Below are 19,789 nucleotides of genomic sequence, written 5' to 3' on the forward strand. Positions count from 1 at the left end.
TTGCTAAATACTGCCCCCCTATCTGCACAAATTACATCCAGTTATCTGGACTGAAATTTCATCTGTGCTGTATATTGAGCATGTATAGCATATTTGACAATAAAGTTGACTTTGACTTGACTTGACTTTGACTTATTCACATCTTTTTGATCTTGGTTTTAAGTTTGTTTCTATTAAAGTGCTGCTTGATCCGTCTGCACGTCAGCAAGAGGTCTACAATGCCCTGATGGATTTTGTGTTCAGCTCTGGCTTGCAGCATAGTCTGTGAGAAGAGTGTCGGTCTGCCAGTGAAAGGCAGCAATGCACTGACTGGTGCGCAGCCTGCCGGAAATCCATAAGAAGAAGAAGACTTATTCACATTTTGTGTATTGCAGTGTGTTCTGATGTTATAGTTTTTTTAAAACAAGTTAAAGTCTTTCCAAATAGGTCATAATGTTTGACAACTACTACTTTTACCTTTTACTTATACACCCATTTCCAGGCCTCACTCAGAAATCCTATTTTTACTTTTTTGCCAAAAACGTACACATTCAGGTGTCAAATATTGCAATGGGAGGCCACCTTCAGTCACAGTGGTTTACAAATAACAAATAGATTTTGGGTTGAGTACATTTTCATCTGAATGAAGTTTGCCTTTGACATCTTTCCTACTTTCTTTGAGATTGTGTGACAGATTTTTCTTGAATTTCCTTCAGGATTACCATTCACGCCCCCAGTGTTGCTTTCAAACTGAATTTTAGTAATTTCATCAAACTGATTTGGTTGCATTTCACAAACTGGGCCTAGAAAGTTTAACAGGGTCAAAATGGTATTTTTTTTCCAAAATTCATTATGTAGCGTATACACATTTCTTTTTCAAATAGTAGAGAAGCTTGAATCTTCGACTAGACTGGGTTGCTTGACGTGAGGACATTTCGCTTCAAATCGCAGAAGCTTGAATTGCAAAAAAGAAAAAAGCTAAAATTCTTGCTCTGGTAGTCTGACTTCTGTCTTGACTCTTGTAGAGAAGAATAAACAGAAGCCACAAAAGCTGGAGTTTTAAACCTAACCAGACCCCTCCTACCGAGAGGCAGACTGCTAAGCCTAGTGACTAAACAATAGCGCTAATTAGCACCTATTGTGCTCTAGTTAGCACCCTCCTAATGACAGGGCAGCTGTCCCTCCTAATGATGGAACGGATGCCTCTCCTGATGGCTCCCTTGACGACTCTCCTGATGACGTGAATGATTTATTACCATGAACAAAAGACTAAAACTGCTTTGACCTGAGTACCCCATTGTAAACAGGGGACAAAGCGTGTCTCAGACCCCCTCCCCGGTTAAGGCTGGGTTTCAACTGTTTCTCATAGAATGCCTCCATGACCCCTCTCTCAAACCATTTCTTCTCTCTGGCTAAGATTTTAACTTCTTTTTCAAATGCAACCTTCTAGATTTAATTATTCCATTTAGTTTTAGAGAAAAAGCCAATTTATGTGACATAAATAAATGTAAAATGTATTGGAATTGTAAACATTTTTGTCGATTTTCTCAGAATTGACCATTTTTGCACAAAATAGTCAATTTTCATGCAAAATCTACGGAACTGGTGTCAAAATGTTCTGAAGAACATATTTGTTCATAATATAGCATATTTAAAGACATCTGGGCAAAAAATGACTGTATGTTTATTGAATCACCACCGCCACCACTGCCAGGTCCATCCCTGACAAAATTATTTCAATAGACCAGAAGTTCGTTGATTTATGTCCAAATGTTATGACATGTACATACATATTACTGGAAAGAGAACATCCTAAGCTTTACAATGGCACCAAGATTGTTTTGATAGGTCTTCTCTTCTCCAAGAAATTACATCTGTTGTTCATAAAAATTAATCAGAGCGTTACAAGTCAATCAATCAATCAATCAATCAATCAATTTTTTTATATAGCGCCAAATCACAACAAACAGTTGCCCCAAGGCGCTTTATATTGTAAGGCAAGGCCATACAATAATTATGTAAAACCCCAACGGTCAAAACGACCCCCTGTGAGCAAGCACTTGGCTACAGTGGGAAGGAAAAACTCCCTTTTAACAGGAAGAAACCTCCAGCAGAACCAGGCTCAGGGAGGGGCAGTCTTCTGCTGGGACTGGTTGGGGCTGAGGGAGAGAACCAGGAAAAAGACATGCTGTGGAGGGGAGCAGAGATCGATCACTAATGATTAAATGCAGAGTGGTGCATACAGAGCAAAAAGAGAAAGAAACAGTGCATCATGGGAACCCCCCAGCAGTCTACGTCTATAGCAGCATAACTAAGGGATGGTTCAGGGTCACCTGATCCAGCCCTAACTATAAGCTTTAGCAAAAAGGAAAGTTTTAAGCCTAATCATAAAAGTAGAGAGGGTGTCTGTCTCCCTGATCTGAATTGGGAGCTGGTTCCACAGGAGAGGAGCCTGAAAGCTGAAGGCTCTGCCTCCCATTCTACTCTTACAAACCCTAGGAACTACAAGTAAGCCTGCAGTCTGAGAGCGAAGCGCTCTATTGGGGTGATATGGTACTACGAGGTCCCTAAGATAAGATGGGACCTGATTATTCAAAACCTTATAAGTAAGAAGAAGAATTTTAAATTCTATTCTAGAATTAACAGGAAGCCAATGAAGAGAGGCCAATATGGGTGAGATATGCTCTCTCCTTCTAGTCCCCGTCAGTACTCTAGCTGCAGCATTTTGAATTAACTGAAGGCTTTTTAGGGAACTTTTAGGACAACCTGATAATAATGAATTACAATAGTCCAGCCTAGAGGAAATAAATGCATGAATTAGTTTTTCAGCATCACTCTGAGACAAGACCTTTCTGATTTTAGAGATATGTAAATGCAAAAAAGCAGTCCTACATATTTGTTTAATATGCGCTTTGAATGACATATCCTGATCAAAAATGACTCCAAGATTTCTCACAGTATTACTAGAGGTCAGGGTAATGCCATCCAGAGTAAGGATCTGGTTAGACACCATGTTTCTAAGATTTGTGGGGCCAAGTACAATAACTTCAGTTTTATCTGAGTTTAAAAGCAGGAAATTAGAGGTCATCCATGTCTTTATGTCTGTAAGACAATCCTGCAGTTTAGCTAATTGGTGTGTGTCCTCTGGCTTCATGGATAGATAAAGCTGGGTATCATCTGCGTAACAATGAAAATTTAAGCAATACCGTCTAATAATACTGCCTAAGGGAAGCATGTATAAAGTGAATAAAATTGGTCCTAGCACAGAACCTTGTGGAACTCCATAATTAACTTTAGTCTGTGAAGAAGATTCCCCATTTACATGAACAAATTGTAATCTATTAGACAAATATGATTCAAACCACCGCAGCGCAGTGCCTTTAATACCTATGGCATACCAAAGTCCACCCTTTTTGATACACCAGTATATGAAATGTGACCATTTTCCTCTTGAAGTTTTGCTTTCCTGAGTTTTGACAGACAAATCTGCATAATTTAGTTCCCTAAAAAGCCTTCAGTTGGTTCAGAATTCTGCAGCTAGAGTACTGACGGGGACTAGCAGGAGAGAGCATATCTCACCCGTGTTGGCCTCTCTTCATTGGCTTCCTGTTAATTCTAGAATAGAATTTAAAATTCTTCTTCTTACTTATAAGGTTTTGAATAATCAGGTCCCATCTTATCTTAGGGACCTCGTAGTACCATATTACCCCATTAGAGCGCTTCGCTCTCAGACTGCGGGCTTACTTGTAGTTCCTAGGGTTTGTAAGAGTAGAATGGGAGGCAGAGCCTTCAGCTTTCAGGCTCCTCTCCTGTGGAACCAGCTCCCAATTCAGATCAGGGAGACAGATACCCTCTCTACTTTTAAGATTAGGCTTAAAACTTTCCTTTTCGCTAAGGCTTATAGTTAGGGCTGGATCGGGTGACCCTGGACCATCCCTTGGTTATGCTGCTTTAGACGTAGATTGTGGGGGGGTTCCCATGATGCACTGTTTCTTTCTCTTTTTGCTCCGTATGCATCACTCTGCATTTAATCATTAGTGATCGATCTCTGCCCCCCTTCACGGCATGTCTTTTCCTGGTTTTTTCCCTCAGCAGAAGACTGCCCCTCCCTGAGCCTGGTTCTGCTGGAGGTTTCTTCCTGTTAAAAGGGAGTTTTTCCTTCCCACTGTTGCCAAGTGCTTGCTCATAGGGGGTCGTTTTGACCGTTGGGGTTTTTTTTATAATTATTGTATGGCCTTGCCTTACAATATGGAGCGCCTTGGGGCAACTGTTTGTTGTGATTTGGCGCTATATAAGAAAAAAGTTGATTGATTGAGTTGATAATCTGCTGCCTCTACTGGTGGTTGGCTCTCACTGCGGTATTGTATCTTCCGGAGCACAGTGGTGTTTTTCTGTATCTGTTAGCTGTTTAATCTGCGCAGTTAGATTGATCTAGTTATCTAGATTACGATTTGTTTCCCAGTGTAATCTTTACGTGCCTTAACTAAAGCACTCCTTCTGCTGAATCACCTCTAAATTATTTACACATTATTCACTTTGCGTGTTTTTAGGAATCCGCTAGCTTAGCGTCACTACTAGCTCTTAGCCGATTTATCATGGCGGCTTCTCCTGTCTCTCCCGCACTTTTCTGCTCTGGGTGTGAAATGTTTAGTTATTCCTCGGCCTCCTTTAGCAGTAATGGTACTTGTAATAAGTGTAGCTTATTCGTAGCTTTGGAGGCCAGGCTGGGCGAATTGGAGACTCGGCTCCGCACCGTGGAAAATTCTACAGCTAGCCAGGTCCCTGTAGTCGGTGCGGACCAAGGTAGCTTAGCCGCCGTTAGTTCCCCCCTGGCAGATCCCGAACAGCCGGGAAAGCAGGCCGACTGGGTGACTGTGAGGAGGAAGCGTAGCCCTAAACAGAAGCCCCGTGTACACCGCCAACCCGTTCACATCTCTAACCGTTTTTCCCCACTCGACGACACACCCGCCGAGGATCAAACTCTGGTTATTGGCGACTCTGTTGTGAGAAATGTGAAGTTAGCGACACCAGCAACCATAGTCAATTGTCTTCCGGGGGCCAGAGCAGGCGACATTGAAGGAAATTTGAAACTGCTGGCTAAGGCTAAGCGTAAATTTGGTAAGATTGTAATTCACGTCGGCAGTAATGACACCCGGTTACGCCAATCGGAGGTCACTAAAATTAACATTAAATCGGTGTGTAACTTTGCAAAAACAATGTCGGACTCTGTAGTTTTCTCTGGGCCCCTCCCCAATCGGACCGGGAGTGACATGTTTAGCCGCATGTTCTCCTTGAATTGCTGGCTGTCTGAGTGGTGTCCAAAAAATGAGGTGGGCTTCATAGAAAATTGGCAAAGCTTCTGGGGAAAACCTGGTCTTGTTAGGAGAGACGGCATCCATCCCACTTTGGATGGAGCAGCTCTCATTTCTAGAAATCTGGCCAATTTTCTTAAATCCTCCAAACCGTGACTATCCAGGGTTGGGACCAGGAAGCAGAGTTGTAGTCTTACACACCTCTCTGCAGCTTCTCTCCCCCTGCCATCCCCTCATTACCCCATCCCCGTAGAGACGGTGCCTGCTCCCAGACCACCAATAACCAGCAAAAATCTATTTAAGCATAAAAATTCAAAAAGAAAAAATAATATAGCACCTTCAACTGCACCACAGACTAAAACAGTTAAATGTGGTCTGTTAAACATTAGGTCTCTCTCTTCTAAGTCCCTGTTAGTAAATGATATAATAATTGATCAACATATTGATTTATTCTGCCTTACAGAAACCTGGTTACAGCAGGATGAATATGTTAGTTTAAATGAGTCAACACCCCCGAGTCACACTAACTGTCAGAATGCTCGTAGCACGGGCCGGGGCGGAGGATTAGCAGCAATCTTCCATTCCAGCTTATTAATTAATCAAAAACCCAGACAGAGCTTTAATTCATTTGAAAGCTTGTCTCTTAGTCTTGTCCATCCAAATTGGAAGTCCCAAAAACCAGTTTTATTTGTTATTATCTATCGTCCACCTGGTCGTTACTGTGAGTTTCTCTGTGAATTTTCAGACCTTTTGTCTGACTTAGTGCTTAGCTCAGATAAGATAATTATAGTGGGCGATTTTAACATCCACACAGATGCTGAGAATGACAGCCTCAACACTGCATTTAATCTATTATTAGACTCTATTGGCTTTGCTCAAAAAGTAAATGAGTCCACCCACCACTTTAATCATATCTTAGATCTTGTTCTGACTTATGGTATGGAAATAGAAGACTTAACAGTATTCCCTGAAAACTCCCTTCTGTCTGATCATTTCTTAATAACATTTACATTTACTCTGATGGACTACCCAGCAGTGGGGAATAAGTTTCATTACACTAGAAGTCTTTCAGAAAGCGCTGTAACTAGGTTTAAGGATATGATTCCTTCTTTATGTTCTCTAATGCCATATACCAACACAGTGCAGAGTAGCTACCTAAACTCTGTAAGGGAGATAGAATATCTCTTCAATAGTTTTACATCCTCATTGAAGACAACTTTGGAAGCTGTAGCTCCTCTGAAAAAGAGAGCTTTAAATCAGAAGTGTCTGACTCCGTGGTATAACTCACAAACTCGTAGCTTAAAGCAGATAACCCGTAAGTTGGAGAGGAAATGGCGTCTCACTGGCGACCAATTTTATTCACTTTATACATGCTTCCCTTAGGCAGTATTATTAGACGGTATTGCTTAAATTTTCATTGTTACGCAGATGATACCCAGCTTTATCTATCCATGAAGCCAGAGGACACACACCAATTAGCTAAACTGCAGGATTGTCTTACAGACATAAAGACATGGATGACCTCTAATTTCCTGCTTTTAAACTCAGATAAAACTGAAGTTATTGTACTTGGCCCCACAAATCTTAGAAACATGGTGTCTAACCAGATCCTTACTCTGGATGGCATTACCCTGACCTCTAGTAATACTGTGAGAAATCTTGGAGTCATTTTTGATCAGGATATGTCATTCAAAGCGCATATTAAACAAATATGTAGGACTGCTTTTTTGCATTTACGCAATATCTCTAAAATCAGAAAGGTCTTGTCTCAGAGTGATGCTGAAAAACTAATTCATGCATTTATTTCCTCTAGGCTGGACTATTGTAATTCATTATTATCAGGTTGTCCTAAAAGTTCCCTAAAAAGCCTTCAGTTAATTCAAAATGCTGCAGCTAGAGTACTGACGGGGACTAGAAGGAGAGAGCATATCTCACCCATATTGGCCTCTCTTCATTGGCTTCCTGTTAATTCTAGAATAGAATTTAAAATTCTTCTTCTTACTTATAAGGTTTTGAATAATCAGGTCCCATCTTATCTTAGGGACCTCGTAGTACCATATCACCCCAATAGAGCGCTTCGCTCTCAGACTGCAGGCTTACTTGTAGTTCCTAGGGTTTGTAAGAGTAGAATGGGAGGCAGAGCCTTCAGCTTTCAGGCTCCTCTCCTGTGGAACCAGCTCCCAATTCAGATCAGGGAGACAGACACCCTCTCTACTTTTAAGATTAGGCTTAAAACTTTCCTTTTTGCTAAAGCTTATAGTTAGGGCTGGATCAGGTGACCCTGAACCATCCCTTAGTTATGCTGCTATAGACATAGACTGCTGGGGGGTTCCCATGATGCACTGTTTCTTTCTCTTTTTGCTCTGTATGCACCACTCTGCATTTAATCATTAGTGATTGATCTCTGCTCCCCTCCACAGCACGTCTTTTTCCTGGTTCTCTCCCTCAGCCCCAACCAGTCCCAGCAGAAGACTGCCCCTCCCTGAGCCTGGTTCTGCTGGAGGTTTCTTCCTGTTAAAAGGGAGTTTTTCCTTCCCACTGTAGCCAAGTGCTTGCTCACAGGGGGTCGTTTTGACCGTTGGGTTTTTTCCGTAATTATTGTATGGCTTTGCCTTACAATATAAAGCGCCTTGGGGCAACTGTTTGTTGTGATTTGACGCTATATAAATAAAATTGATTTTATTTGATTTGATTTGAAAATGACACTGTGACTTTAAATTTAGATCTTTTCAAAACCATTTCCTTCCACCTGCAGGGAAGCTTTGTGTTCAGCCTGTTTCTACATCTCTGGAGGTTTCCACCCCACTGGCCACATCCCCTGCTAGTACCAATGGTATTTGGGTGAGTGCTGTTGGTGTAACCCCCACGTGCAGCTCTGATAGAACATTCCTCTGGGCAGGTGAGCAGCTAGGTGGCCTCAACAACACACCAAAGCATACATATCATTGCACACACTGGCTGTGTGTAGGTGACCGCACGCTCAGTGGTGGGTGCAGCTGAAGAGGTATTACTTTACTGTTCAGGGCTGCAGAAACCTCCAGTGCTCAGATGTGCACGTGTCGGTCACAGAACCGGCACCGTAGAGCACGCGCAGACTGCATACCTCGCCGGTGTGGTCAGAGATTCAGCGTGCTCACCTTTCGCATACTCTGAGCAGATCTGGTGATCCAGGCAAAGACCCAGGACCTTACCTCCTCTATGCCCCACCCCTCACCCCCGCCCCGCCCTTCCCTGACCCCACAGGACTTCAAATTATTAGACAGAAAATGTTCAGATTCTGCAGGCTCAGCATTGCTCCCCCATCCCCGTCTGGCATATCCTCCAGTTCTGCAATAACAAACATGAGAGGGGGGCACACGTTGAGCAAATAAAGCAATCAGTATCGGCTATTGTGCAATTTTCACCACAGAAGCAGAAAAATTGTTGAGACTGCATTATAAAAAATAAAAAAAAACAAGCACAGGGTAAGGCAACACCTCCAGAATAGTGAGAAAACGTCTCAGAAAATGTCTCCAGCTAAGATGAATTTTCTTTCTATGTGCTCCTTTCTCCTCTTTCTACAAGGTTTCATGTCTGAAATATTTGGCGTTTGACCTTTGGCTTGTTTATTGTTGGTCCAGTCTGCGATTTACAGAAAGCCTCATTTGTATTTCTCAGTTTAACAAATTCAACAAAAAGACAGATTTGGACAAACTGTACCCTGGTTTTGGGAACACAGAATGTTCTGGGTTTATTTGGTTACACTGTGCCCGCGACAGGGTTCAGACTGATTGTTGTTTCTCCAGCTGAAGGTAGCTGTTAACCTCCAGACGATACATAAATAACCTCAATGTATACAGCATTCTAAACATTTGTGACATTTTTGCTTGATTTGCTAAAATTCGCAGCAGAGACGGCCCGCGGTAAAGGTCAACCAGTCTGAGCACTCAGCACACAGCAAAGATAAAATGTATTCTTATTGTTCTGACATCACTTCCAGATTTTCTATACCTCTTTCTTTAGGGAAATAGGGATTCAGGGACCACATGTTATAGTAGGAAGACAAGGCTTTGGAAAACTGGTTGTGAGGAAACCTGGTGGAGGGATCGGACATATGCCACAGAAGAACCATATAAATTTTGGAGTGGATCAATATAATTGGGTGGCTTTACAAACTGTTAAAGAAGAGTTGATAAGTCTCAATCTTTCAGCCCCTCTCACTGTGACCGGAGGTTTCTGGAACCAAACATATTTATTGACTGTGAGGAATTCTGGTTTTTACAGTGTTCAGTGTTCACTGTTCAATGCTTGTATGAAAGGGTGTTGGGTAGGATGTTGGACTGGGTGTTGGGTAGGATGTTAGACTAGGTGTTGGGTAGGATGTTGGACTGGGTGTTGGGTAGGATGTTGGACTGGGTGTTGGGTAGGATGTTAGACTAGGTGTTGGGTAGGATGTTGGACTGGGTGTTGGGTAGGATGTTGGACAGGGTGTTGGGTAGGATGTTAGACTAGGTGTTGGGTAGGATGTTGGACTGGGTGTTGGGTAGGATGTTGGACAGGGTGTTGGGTAGGATGTTAGACTAGGTGTTGGGTAGGATGTTGGACAGGGTGTTGGGTAGGATGTTAGAGTAGGTGTTGGGTAGGATGTTGGACTGGGTGTTGGGTAGGATGTTAGACTAGGTGTTGGGTAGGATGTTGGACTGGGTGTTGGGTAGGATGTTGGACAGGGTGTTGGACTAGGTGTTGGGTAGGGTGTTGAACTGGGTGTTAGGTAGGGTGTAGTGTAGGGTGTTGAATTGGGTGTTGTGTAGGGTTTTGGACTAGGTGTTGGGTAGGGTGTTGGACTGGGTGTTGGATAGGGTGTTAGGTAGGTTGTTGGACTGGGTGTTGGATAGGGTGTTAGGTAGGGTGTTGGATTGGGCGTTGGGTAGGTTGTTGGATTGGGTGTTCAGCTGGGTGTTGGGTAGGGTGTTGAATTGGGTGTTGGGTAGGGTGTTGAGCTGGGTGTTGGGTAGGGTGTTGGACTGGGTGTTGGGTAGGGTGTTGGACTGGGTGTTGTGAGTGGGTGTGGAAACCAGTGACTTAGGTGCTTTTGTTGAATAGGAAAGCTTTATTGACCTTGACTCTTCAGACAATCTTTCCAGAATCAGTGGATACTCTGACTGTGGCACTTGGGATGCTGAGTGCGGAATCAGAGTGTCTAGGTTTGAGATAGTCCTGGATAAAGACTAGGAGTCAAGCTTTTAAGGAGTCATGAGGTCACTTGACAGGGATACCGATATCTGGCAAATGAAGGTCCGAGTCTTTAAGGTACTGTTGCTGCCTGTTTTGCTGTATGCTTGTGATATTTGGATGCTAACCAGTGACCTAAAGGGACAACTGGATGTCTTTGGTACTAGGTGTCTTCGGAGGATCTTTGCGTACTACTGGAATGACTTTGTATCAAACAAGCAGTTACGTATGCTGAGTTTACACATAATGACGACAAATCACGAATGCCACAAATCTAAATTCGTGACTGAGTATCACAAATTAAATTGAATTTCATGATTCGGGGCAGAGGCGTCACGTGCTGTCACAAACTGTCGTGACCTGTTACCACACATGACGATTAATGACACGAATCACCAGTGAATTATCACAAATCATGACATACGGTCAAGAATATTGTCCCGCACTGCTGCGCACCATTGTGAATCATCACGTGAAAGCGGATGATGGTTCATGTCAGTTCTTGACAGCTTTTGTGTTGATTCATAACAACATATGACAGTGTGGGCTCTAAGAAGCATCAAGAATACACTATGAACGCTGTCACGCTCTATTCATGACAGCATTGGAAGATTTTTTTGACAGCCAAAAACATGCTCTACGAGTATCACAAATATCACAAACTGACACACGCTCTTAAGAACCCTAATCAGATGTGCTAAATCACGTTACAAATGTCTCAAATGTGGCACAATTGATGAAAAAATTATATTCGTAATGCATCGCCTATGTGTAAACGCAGCATAAGAGAGACAAAGTTAAGTAAGTAAGTAAGTAATGCAAGTAAGTAAGTAAGTAATGCAAGTATCACTTGCATTATGAGGGAGCATCAGCTTCAACAATTTGGCTATGTAGTGACTTACTCTCTGCATGATCCAGCACGCAGGTGCCTGAGTATTGAGGACCCCAGTAGTTTGAGAAGGCCAAGTGGATACCCACTTTTCACCTGGCTGCAGCAGATAGATGGTTATTTCAGAGACGCAGGAATGGACCGGTTATCTGCCTGGATGGTCGCCATCAAAGACCATGACAGATCAATGGTATCTTGGATGCAGCGAAGTGTAATACTAGTGCATGTGCCCAGACTTGACTTGACTTGTGGAATTCTGACTGTCATGGATTTGAAGGCCTTGCACAATGAAACAAAGAAAACATGACTTAAATATGAACATCAGTTGCACATAATCAGGTTGTGGCTCAACAACATAAATGGTAAATGGACTGCATTTATATAGCGCTTTTCCATCTGCATCAGATGCTCAAAGCACTTTACAATTATGCCTCACATTCACCCCGATGTTAGGGTGCTGCCATACAAGGCGCTCATTACACACCGGGAGCAATAGGGGATTAAAGGCCTTGCCCAAGGGCCCTTAGTGATTTTCCAGTCAGGCAGGGATTTGAACCCATGATCCTCTGGACTCAAGCCCAGCACCTTAACCACTAGACCATCACCTCCCCTAAACATAACATTCCTGGACTTTCTAATATTTTCCAAGGTATGGGCAAGGTTTCAAACTTTTCACCTTCTGGGATGCATATTTGTGAATGTGAGAAGGAACTTTAAGAATTTGGTGGGTCAAGATTTTAACAATTCTTTTGGGCTGAGTGCAATCATCATCAAGTACCAGTTCGGTATTGCCATCTGTCTGCCAGAAGTCCCTCGATTGTACCCAGTTGGTGTGTAGGACAGTTTGGTTGACGTCTTCCATTGACGACCCTCTAACATTGATAGCATCCCTGATGTTGTCCATCCACCTGTTCCTTGGTCTTCCATATCTCGTGGCATTTTGTGATTCAGCATCACAAAATATACATTAATGTATTGTTCATGATATTGTCACAAAACGTGCCACATTTTTATAACTTTTATAACTTTTATAGCTTGAATTCATTTGAATACATTCCGTGACGCAAGCACAAAATGAAAAGTGGTGCTGGGGGAGTTATGGTTAGTGGGAGGGGTAGGGTAGATAAAAAAAAAAAAAAAACTGTCACGAAAATGTGATTCATTTCGTGACGGGAGCATGAAAAACTTAGGAGACTGGGTTGAGTTTTTAACACTTTTTTTGGGCTACGTATAGACAAATATAAAAACAAATTAAAAGTAAATAACTAAGAAAATGATGATTCTTTTTCAACCAAAATAGACTGTTTCCCTAATTACAGTTTTTATTAATGATCCAGCACATTCCAGTAATAGAGGCTAATGGAGAACAATTGGATTAAAAAAGTATTAATCTGTCAAATTAAATTTTTCTCTTCAACGAAATTTCACGAAACTTGGTAAACATTCCTTCAACCAGCCAGAATTCCTAATGCTGGTCTGTTTCATGTCACACTGTTAAAATTGTGCTTTCAGTCATTAGTTTTGTTTTTCATGCTGATGGGTCGATTTCCCATCACAAAATGGTAAGGATGCAATTTTGGTTAATGATGTTGACTGTGGCTTACGAGGGAAAGCATAAATAATCTGTTCTTACAAGTTGTTGATTTGTGCAGACATTTTGGTGTTGAGGAAAATCGTTTGCCACTCATTGACTCATTCGGGGCGCTGACAGCAGAGACAGACCTCGTTAGTCACGGTGGAAAATGAAGCTCATCTAATGAAGCCATGCTGCATTTCTGCATACTGATTGTCGGCGTTTTGGGTCCTTAAGAGAGAGAAAAAAAAATTCTAAAGTGTATAAAACAATTCGGATTTGTATTGCAAAATAATAATTAGTGAATTACTGTTTTTAAAATATGTTGATTTTGCCATCATTAATAGCTGGAACTAAAAATACTTGTGTAGCGATGTCACAGAGAAGTTTAACTGATCTTATTCATTACATTTATGTAAAAGATTTTAAAAACTGTATGCTTCAGCATTACGGGAAATGCATGTACTTGGCTAAAAGTTAAATGATATAATTAGTATTAAAACACAAAATCCTGGAAAACTTAATTAATATGTGATAGTTGTTTTTTGAGCATTGGCTCACATCGGCACCGAACTGGTGCAGCAGGGGCGGTGTTGCATGAACACGGCCCGACCGCTGTCTGTCAGCGTCTGCCTGCTGTGCTTTAACAAACATCTGGAAGAAGGACCAGAAAGGCAAGAAGAGGAATGTGAGCAGCAGTTTCACTTTCACAAAAGCACATCAAAGTGGCTGCATGTGGAGTCCCAGAAAAATAAAAGAACCAGAAAAAGGACCTGAGAGAGCCAGAATGTGTTGTGGAAATATCCATTATGATGTGTTTGTGGTGAAGTCTGTGCTGCTTGTTTTGTTGCAGTTATGTGTAGAAACTCTGAGCAGGAGGCCCAGGTCCTGCCCGATAATGCCTCCTTCTTATGGGTCAAACAGCACTGTGGTACTGTGGATGGAGATCATGCATGGAAGCCAGGAATGACCTTCCAGACAGCATAGTGAGGATAGATCACAGCCGGCGAGCTTCTTTAGGTTGGCGCTGCCCGTGCTGCTGAGCAGAGCAGGTTGCCATGGGAAGGAGATAACAGACTAGACAATCTGGCCTGGTGCTCTCAGGTTGACCAACTCAAGTGACACTTTCCTGAGCGTGTGCCAATTCCAGGAGGCTAAGCGGATCAGTTTCCCCTTTCTGTTCTGACACACATACCGAGCTAGCACCACCGAGTCTTTCAGACCTGCTTTTTGCCAGGCACGTTCGCAAACGCTCCTCCAAAGGCTTCAAAAAGCCAAGTTGTCTCTCTGCAAAGACAAAGTCCTCGCTAAGAGGATTGTCATCTTAAAACTGCCTCTCACATGATGACCACAGCTCAGCAGCAGGCGAAGCCCAACACACATGTGCATACAGATTCAAACAAATGTGACGGACAGAACGGAGACAGAAGAGACATCGTATAAGATACTGTGACTGGCAGAAGTAAAACCTGCAGGAAGAAAAAGAAAAAAGCATAAATGACATGACACAGTTGGGGAGTGAGACAGACAAAGATCTAATCTCACATCTTGGATAGATAAGACTTGAATAGAGTGGGTCACATGTAGTGATGTCACAGGTGGTGATGTCACCTCCAGAGAGCAGATGGCTTGTCTTCCTTTCAAAGAAAAAGTCTCCCAGAGGAAACTAGATGACATTCAAAGGACACATACCTCTGCCAGAGTGATAATGGACAGCCAGCAGAGAACAGCCACAATTGTGATTTTTTTTTTCTCCAACAAATCTTTGTGATGTCATAAAGTGTGATTGTTAAAGACAGAGATAAAAGGAAAGATGATGAAGCAGATCCTAAATCTGACAGTGATTGTCTTTCCATGAGGTTATTTAGAGAACATACATCTCTGCCAAGGTTCAGCATTCTGTTTGACAGCAGCACAGCTGGCTGGGTGTGATTGTTAAAAAAGGAAAGAAGCTGAGGCAGATCTTAAATCTGGCATTGACCATCTCTCCACAAGATCACTGAGAGAACACACATCTCCATCAAGGCCCAGTGTTCTGTTTGACAGCAGCACGACTATGTCTTTGTGATGTCACAAAGCAAGAATGTCAGAGGTCAAAGCAAAATGTCTTAAGAAAGACACAAGGATTAGTTTTGATGCAGATGTGGATCACAACTGAAATTTCAAGAACTCCTTTTGGATTGAAGGATCATCTATGTCACAAGATCAAAATCATCGCCAAACTTCTTTTTTTTTTTTTAAAGATATGTTGTACAAAATCAAACAGGCAGACCACATAAACTCCACCCTCCTCTTTTGGTTGGCAGATGTAATCATTTCTGGGAAAAAAAATATAATTGTTTCAAGACAAATTTCGAGATGGAAAACAACCAGTCAGAAAGAGAACCAGAGACAACTGTACCAGATCAAAATTCTGTCAAGCGTAATATAAAGGTTTTGCCGGCCACCTCATGGGTTATTTTGTCACCTTTGACATGTCTGCCACTGTTCAAAAATGAAAAAAACTCTAGAGCTCCAGCTTACATCCAGTGCAAAGTAACACCTAGTGCAGTACAAGGGTCTTTGCTATATTCCACCTGACACAGATGTTACTTGGGCGCTGTTGCCCAGCGCCCAGGTCATCTGATCGATACCCCTTACAGTCATGTGGGCACGTTTGTGTAAAGATGAGGTGTGGCTGAGAACCACTGCAACGCAGCTTACATAAACAAGTTTACAATGCATGTGCACCCTTCTAAATCTGCACGTGATGACACATTCGTGCATGCATGCACACACACACGCGCACACACACACACACACACACACACACACAAAACATTCACTTGCTCAGGTAACATGGTAAATAATGTGACATTGTTAATGTGCAGGCATGCAGAAAGCTGTTGCAGAGTTATGTGTCATAAAACGCCCAAAAAAGGTTAATTGAAAAGAACTAAATTATTTAATCTTCTTCGTTGTGATTTCACAAATACGTGTATATGAAAATTAGTGTTACACTGATAACACAGTCGCCGCAGCAGGTCACACAAGCCGTCACACCAACACCAAGCTCCTGGCTTCGTTTCACAAAACTGAACACTGAAATTTGTGTTTCCAATCCCTGCTGCGACTGCAGCTCAATGCCGCAGACAGCTCTGCACTTTGTCAAACGTCTGGAACGTGACCCGACACCGAGCAGATGTTTGCTGGACTGAGCTAAAAGGCTCCGTTCTGCTCACAGCTGCAGCGCGGCTGAAGCTCATCGCCTGTAAACCTGAATCCTGACACACTGTTTGGATTGCGAGTGACTGATGAGGCCATGATGTGGGACCTTTCCATTGTGACATGTCTTAGCTGCTGCTCTCGGGCAGCTAACAGCTGCTCTGAGTGGTGACTAGCCGAGGCCTAATGGATGATTTCGGTGTGGTAAACGTGGAGGTGATGACAGACTGTGGTGGATAAATTAGGTGCAGCCACAATGTTCACCGTGTAAGATGGCACCGATCTCTCTATACACCGATCTCTCTATACATGCTAACTATCACAGACCCACCACTCATAGGTTTGGAAAGTCCTTCACTGGATTTTAAAGCTTTTGTAGCTTCATTACTGAGCATAAAAAGTAACCAGCTTCAAAACAAACAAACAAACACCATCACGGTCAAGTTTGAGTCACCATTTCACCTGCATGCCTTGGAGGTTTCTAATCAGTTCTTTAATACAATCTTGGAAACTGAGAAGGTGTCTGAGGAGTGGAGAAGAAATGTGCTGCTTCCTATTTTTAAGTGCAAGGGTGATGTGCAGAGCTGCAGTCACTACAGAGGCATTAAGCTGATCAGCCACAGCATGAAGTTATGGGAAAGAGTAGTAGAAGCTCGGCTTAGAAAACAGGTGAAGATCTGTGAGCAGCAACATGGTTTCATGCTGAGAAGGAGCACAACAGATGCAATGTTTCCTCTGAGAATACTGATGGATAAGTATAGAGAAGGCCAGAAGGAGTTACATTGTGTGTTTGTGGATTCAGAGAAAGCTTATGACAGGGTGCCAAGAGAAGAGGTGTGGTATTATATGAGGAAGTCTGGAGTGGCAGAAAAATATGTGAGAGTAGTGCAGGACATGTACAAGGATAGTGTGACAGCAGTGAGATACGCAGTATGAATGACAGACTTATTCAAGATGGAGTGGGATTATACCAAGGATCAGCTCTGAGTCCTTTCTTGTTTGCAGTGGTGATGGACAGGTTGACAGATGAGATTAGACAGGAGTCTTCATGAACTATGATGTTTGCAGATGATATTGTGATCTGTAGTGAGAGTAGAGAGCAGGTTCATTCTACCCTGGAGATGTGGAGATAAGCTCTGGAGAGAAGAGGAATGAAAGTCAGTCAGAGCAAGACCATGTGTATGTGAATGAGAGGGAGCCCAGTGGAATAGTGCGGTTACAAGGAGTAAAGGTGGTGAAAGAAGATGAGTTTAAATACTTGGGGTCAACTGTCCAAAGTAATGGAGAGTGTGGTAGAGAGGTGAAGAAGAGAGTGCAGGTTAGAGCGGGTGGAGAAAGGTGGCAGGAGTGATTTATTGCAATTCTCTTTGGGAGTGACGAGGATGGACAAATTTTGGAATGAACATATCAGAGGGACAGCTCAGATGGGACGGTTTGGAGGCAAAGATAGAGAGGCAAGATTGTGATGGTTTGGACATGTGCAGAAGATGGACCCAGGGTATATAGGGAGAAAGATGTTGAGGATGGAGCTACCAGGCAGGAGGAGAAGAGGGAGGACAAAGGTTTATGGATTTGCTGAGGGAGGACATGCAGGTGGAATATGCAGGGGAGATGGAAACGATTGATCTCCTGTGGCGCCCCCTAACAGGAGCTAAAACCTTTCAAATTCCATTTTACCAAACTGCATGTATTCCATTTTATCAAACTAGAAGCACTCAGAGAGTGCAAACCTCCGCCAAGGCCATGGGGTCACTGACGCCATAACATCCACACGCCGTGGAATCTGTTGGGAAAGTGTAGTGACACGGACCCACAACAGGGGGTGTAAATGAACGGAAAAATATAACAATTTAATGTTGCAAATTGTGCACAACGGAATACAGACAAATGCAGTTTGAGAATGATAGTCAATTATACGAAAAGTGACGTGTGGGCAGGCTCAAGGATAGAAAACGTCCGTCCAGAGAAGAGCCGGGTCCCACACGGCCTCCACCACCAACGGATCTGAAGAACACCGGCGCCGACAAGCCCTGAATCTCCAGGTGGCCACCGTCTCCAGCTGTCAGACCTGGTACTGCTGGCAGGAAGCAGAGACAGTTAATGGTGGGTGTGTGGATACACACCCAGTAAATCCTCACACACAGATACAGTTCCTCCGGGAGGGAGCACCTCCACCTCCTAAGTAGGAACACACGAGCAGTAACTGTTACCACTTATCTGGATGGAGTGAGAGGCGAAGACATCGCTTCTCTCACTACACGCCAACCCAGCAGAGTGCACCACAGGAAAAACGGCTGCAAAACAGATCAGACGTAAGTCACAGCAGGGATACAGCAGAGAATATTACCTAAGTAGTAGATGATATCTTGGCAGCGAGGTGGAGTTGCTGCCCGGCTTTTATGGTGATGTGGTGATGATGAGTGACAGCTGGTGCTGTTGATGAGTGACAGCTGTCACTCCCGGTTGCTCCGACGCCCTCTCGTGCCTGAAGCCCGCACTTCTGGCAGGGCGCCCTCTGGTGGTGGGCCAGCAGTACCTCCTCTTCAGCGGCCCACACAACAGGAATCATTGAACCTAAAAAAGTCTAACAATGATGTTTGCTCAGTAGTAAAAAAAAGTTTAATCTGCTGTGACTGGATAGCATGTATCCTTAGCGCATGGCATCACAGTTTATTGCAACTTGCACCTTTCCCAGAAGCTACTGTCATCTGAGCACTGATATTGATATTGCATGTGCTTATAGACAAAAACAAATAAGAGACAAAATTCAATTTATTATTCAACTAAACTGCAAATATATGAATTTTTTTAACAATTATGAAAAACTTCTCTAAACAAGGCCATAGGGTCACTGACCCTAAAGAGATTCCCTCCTTGGCACAGTGATCTATTTCTTCTTGTCTCTTTCTCTAAAATTGTACATAATAATCATTAGATTATTAATATATAATCAAAAATAAATTTAAGAAATATTACAATTTGAAAACAAATGCACCCGAACATGATGACAGCTGCAACTGCTTAATGCTAACTTTTAACATTGAAAATGCCATAGACATGCAAACGCATTAGCATCATGATCCGGATCAGTGATTAAATTTTAGTGGTGATCCAGATCCGGATCACCACTAAAATTTAATCACTTGTTCCTCTTGTCATTTCCAACCACTCCACAAAATTTCATCAAAATACGTTCAAAACTTTTTGAGTTATCCTGCTGACAAACAAACAAACACATTCGAAAACATAACCTCCATGGCGGAGGTAACAATGTGTGTGTTTAAGTCAGTTAGAATGTTATTTTCTGCAGGTGTTACTGCTACCCACAGTGGTGCTGCCCTCTGCTGGTGCAGTTTTGACCCTCAACTGGATCTCATTTCCTTGATAGCTCCCAGCAGGTCTCCCATTGAGTATAAACCCAGACTCTGAAGTCTGCAGTTTAAATTTTGGAGACTGAGATGTTCTGGATTCAGGGACTTGTTTTTTTGGGGGGGCGGGATTGGTACAGAGTAACCTTTCCAGGGTTTGTCTTCAGACTTTAATAAATATATTACTTGACCATGGTGAATTAACTCGCATGCACTTCCATCCGACTTCCCAGCTGTCACTGAAGTAACGGCG

The sequence above is a fragment of the Thalassophryne amazonica genome, chromosome 10 (assembly GCF_902500255.1).
Source record: "Thalassophryne amazonica chromosome 10, fThaAma1.1, whole genome shotgun sequence".
Lineage (NCBI taxonomy): Eukaryota > Metazoa > Chordata > Actinopteri > Batrachoidiformes > Batrachoididae > Thalassophryne > Thalassophryne amazonica.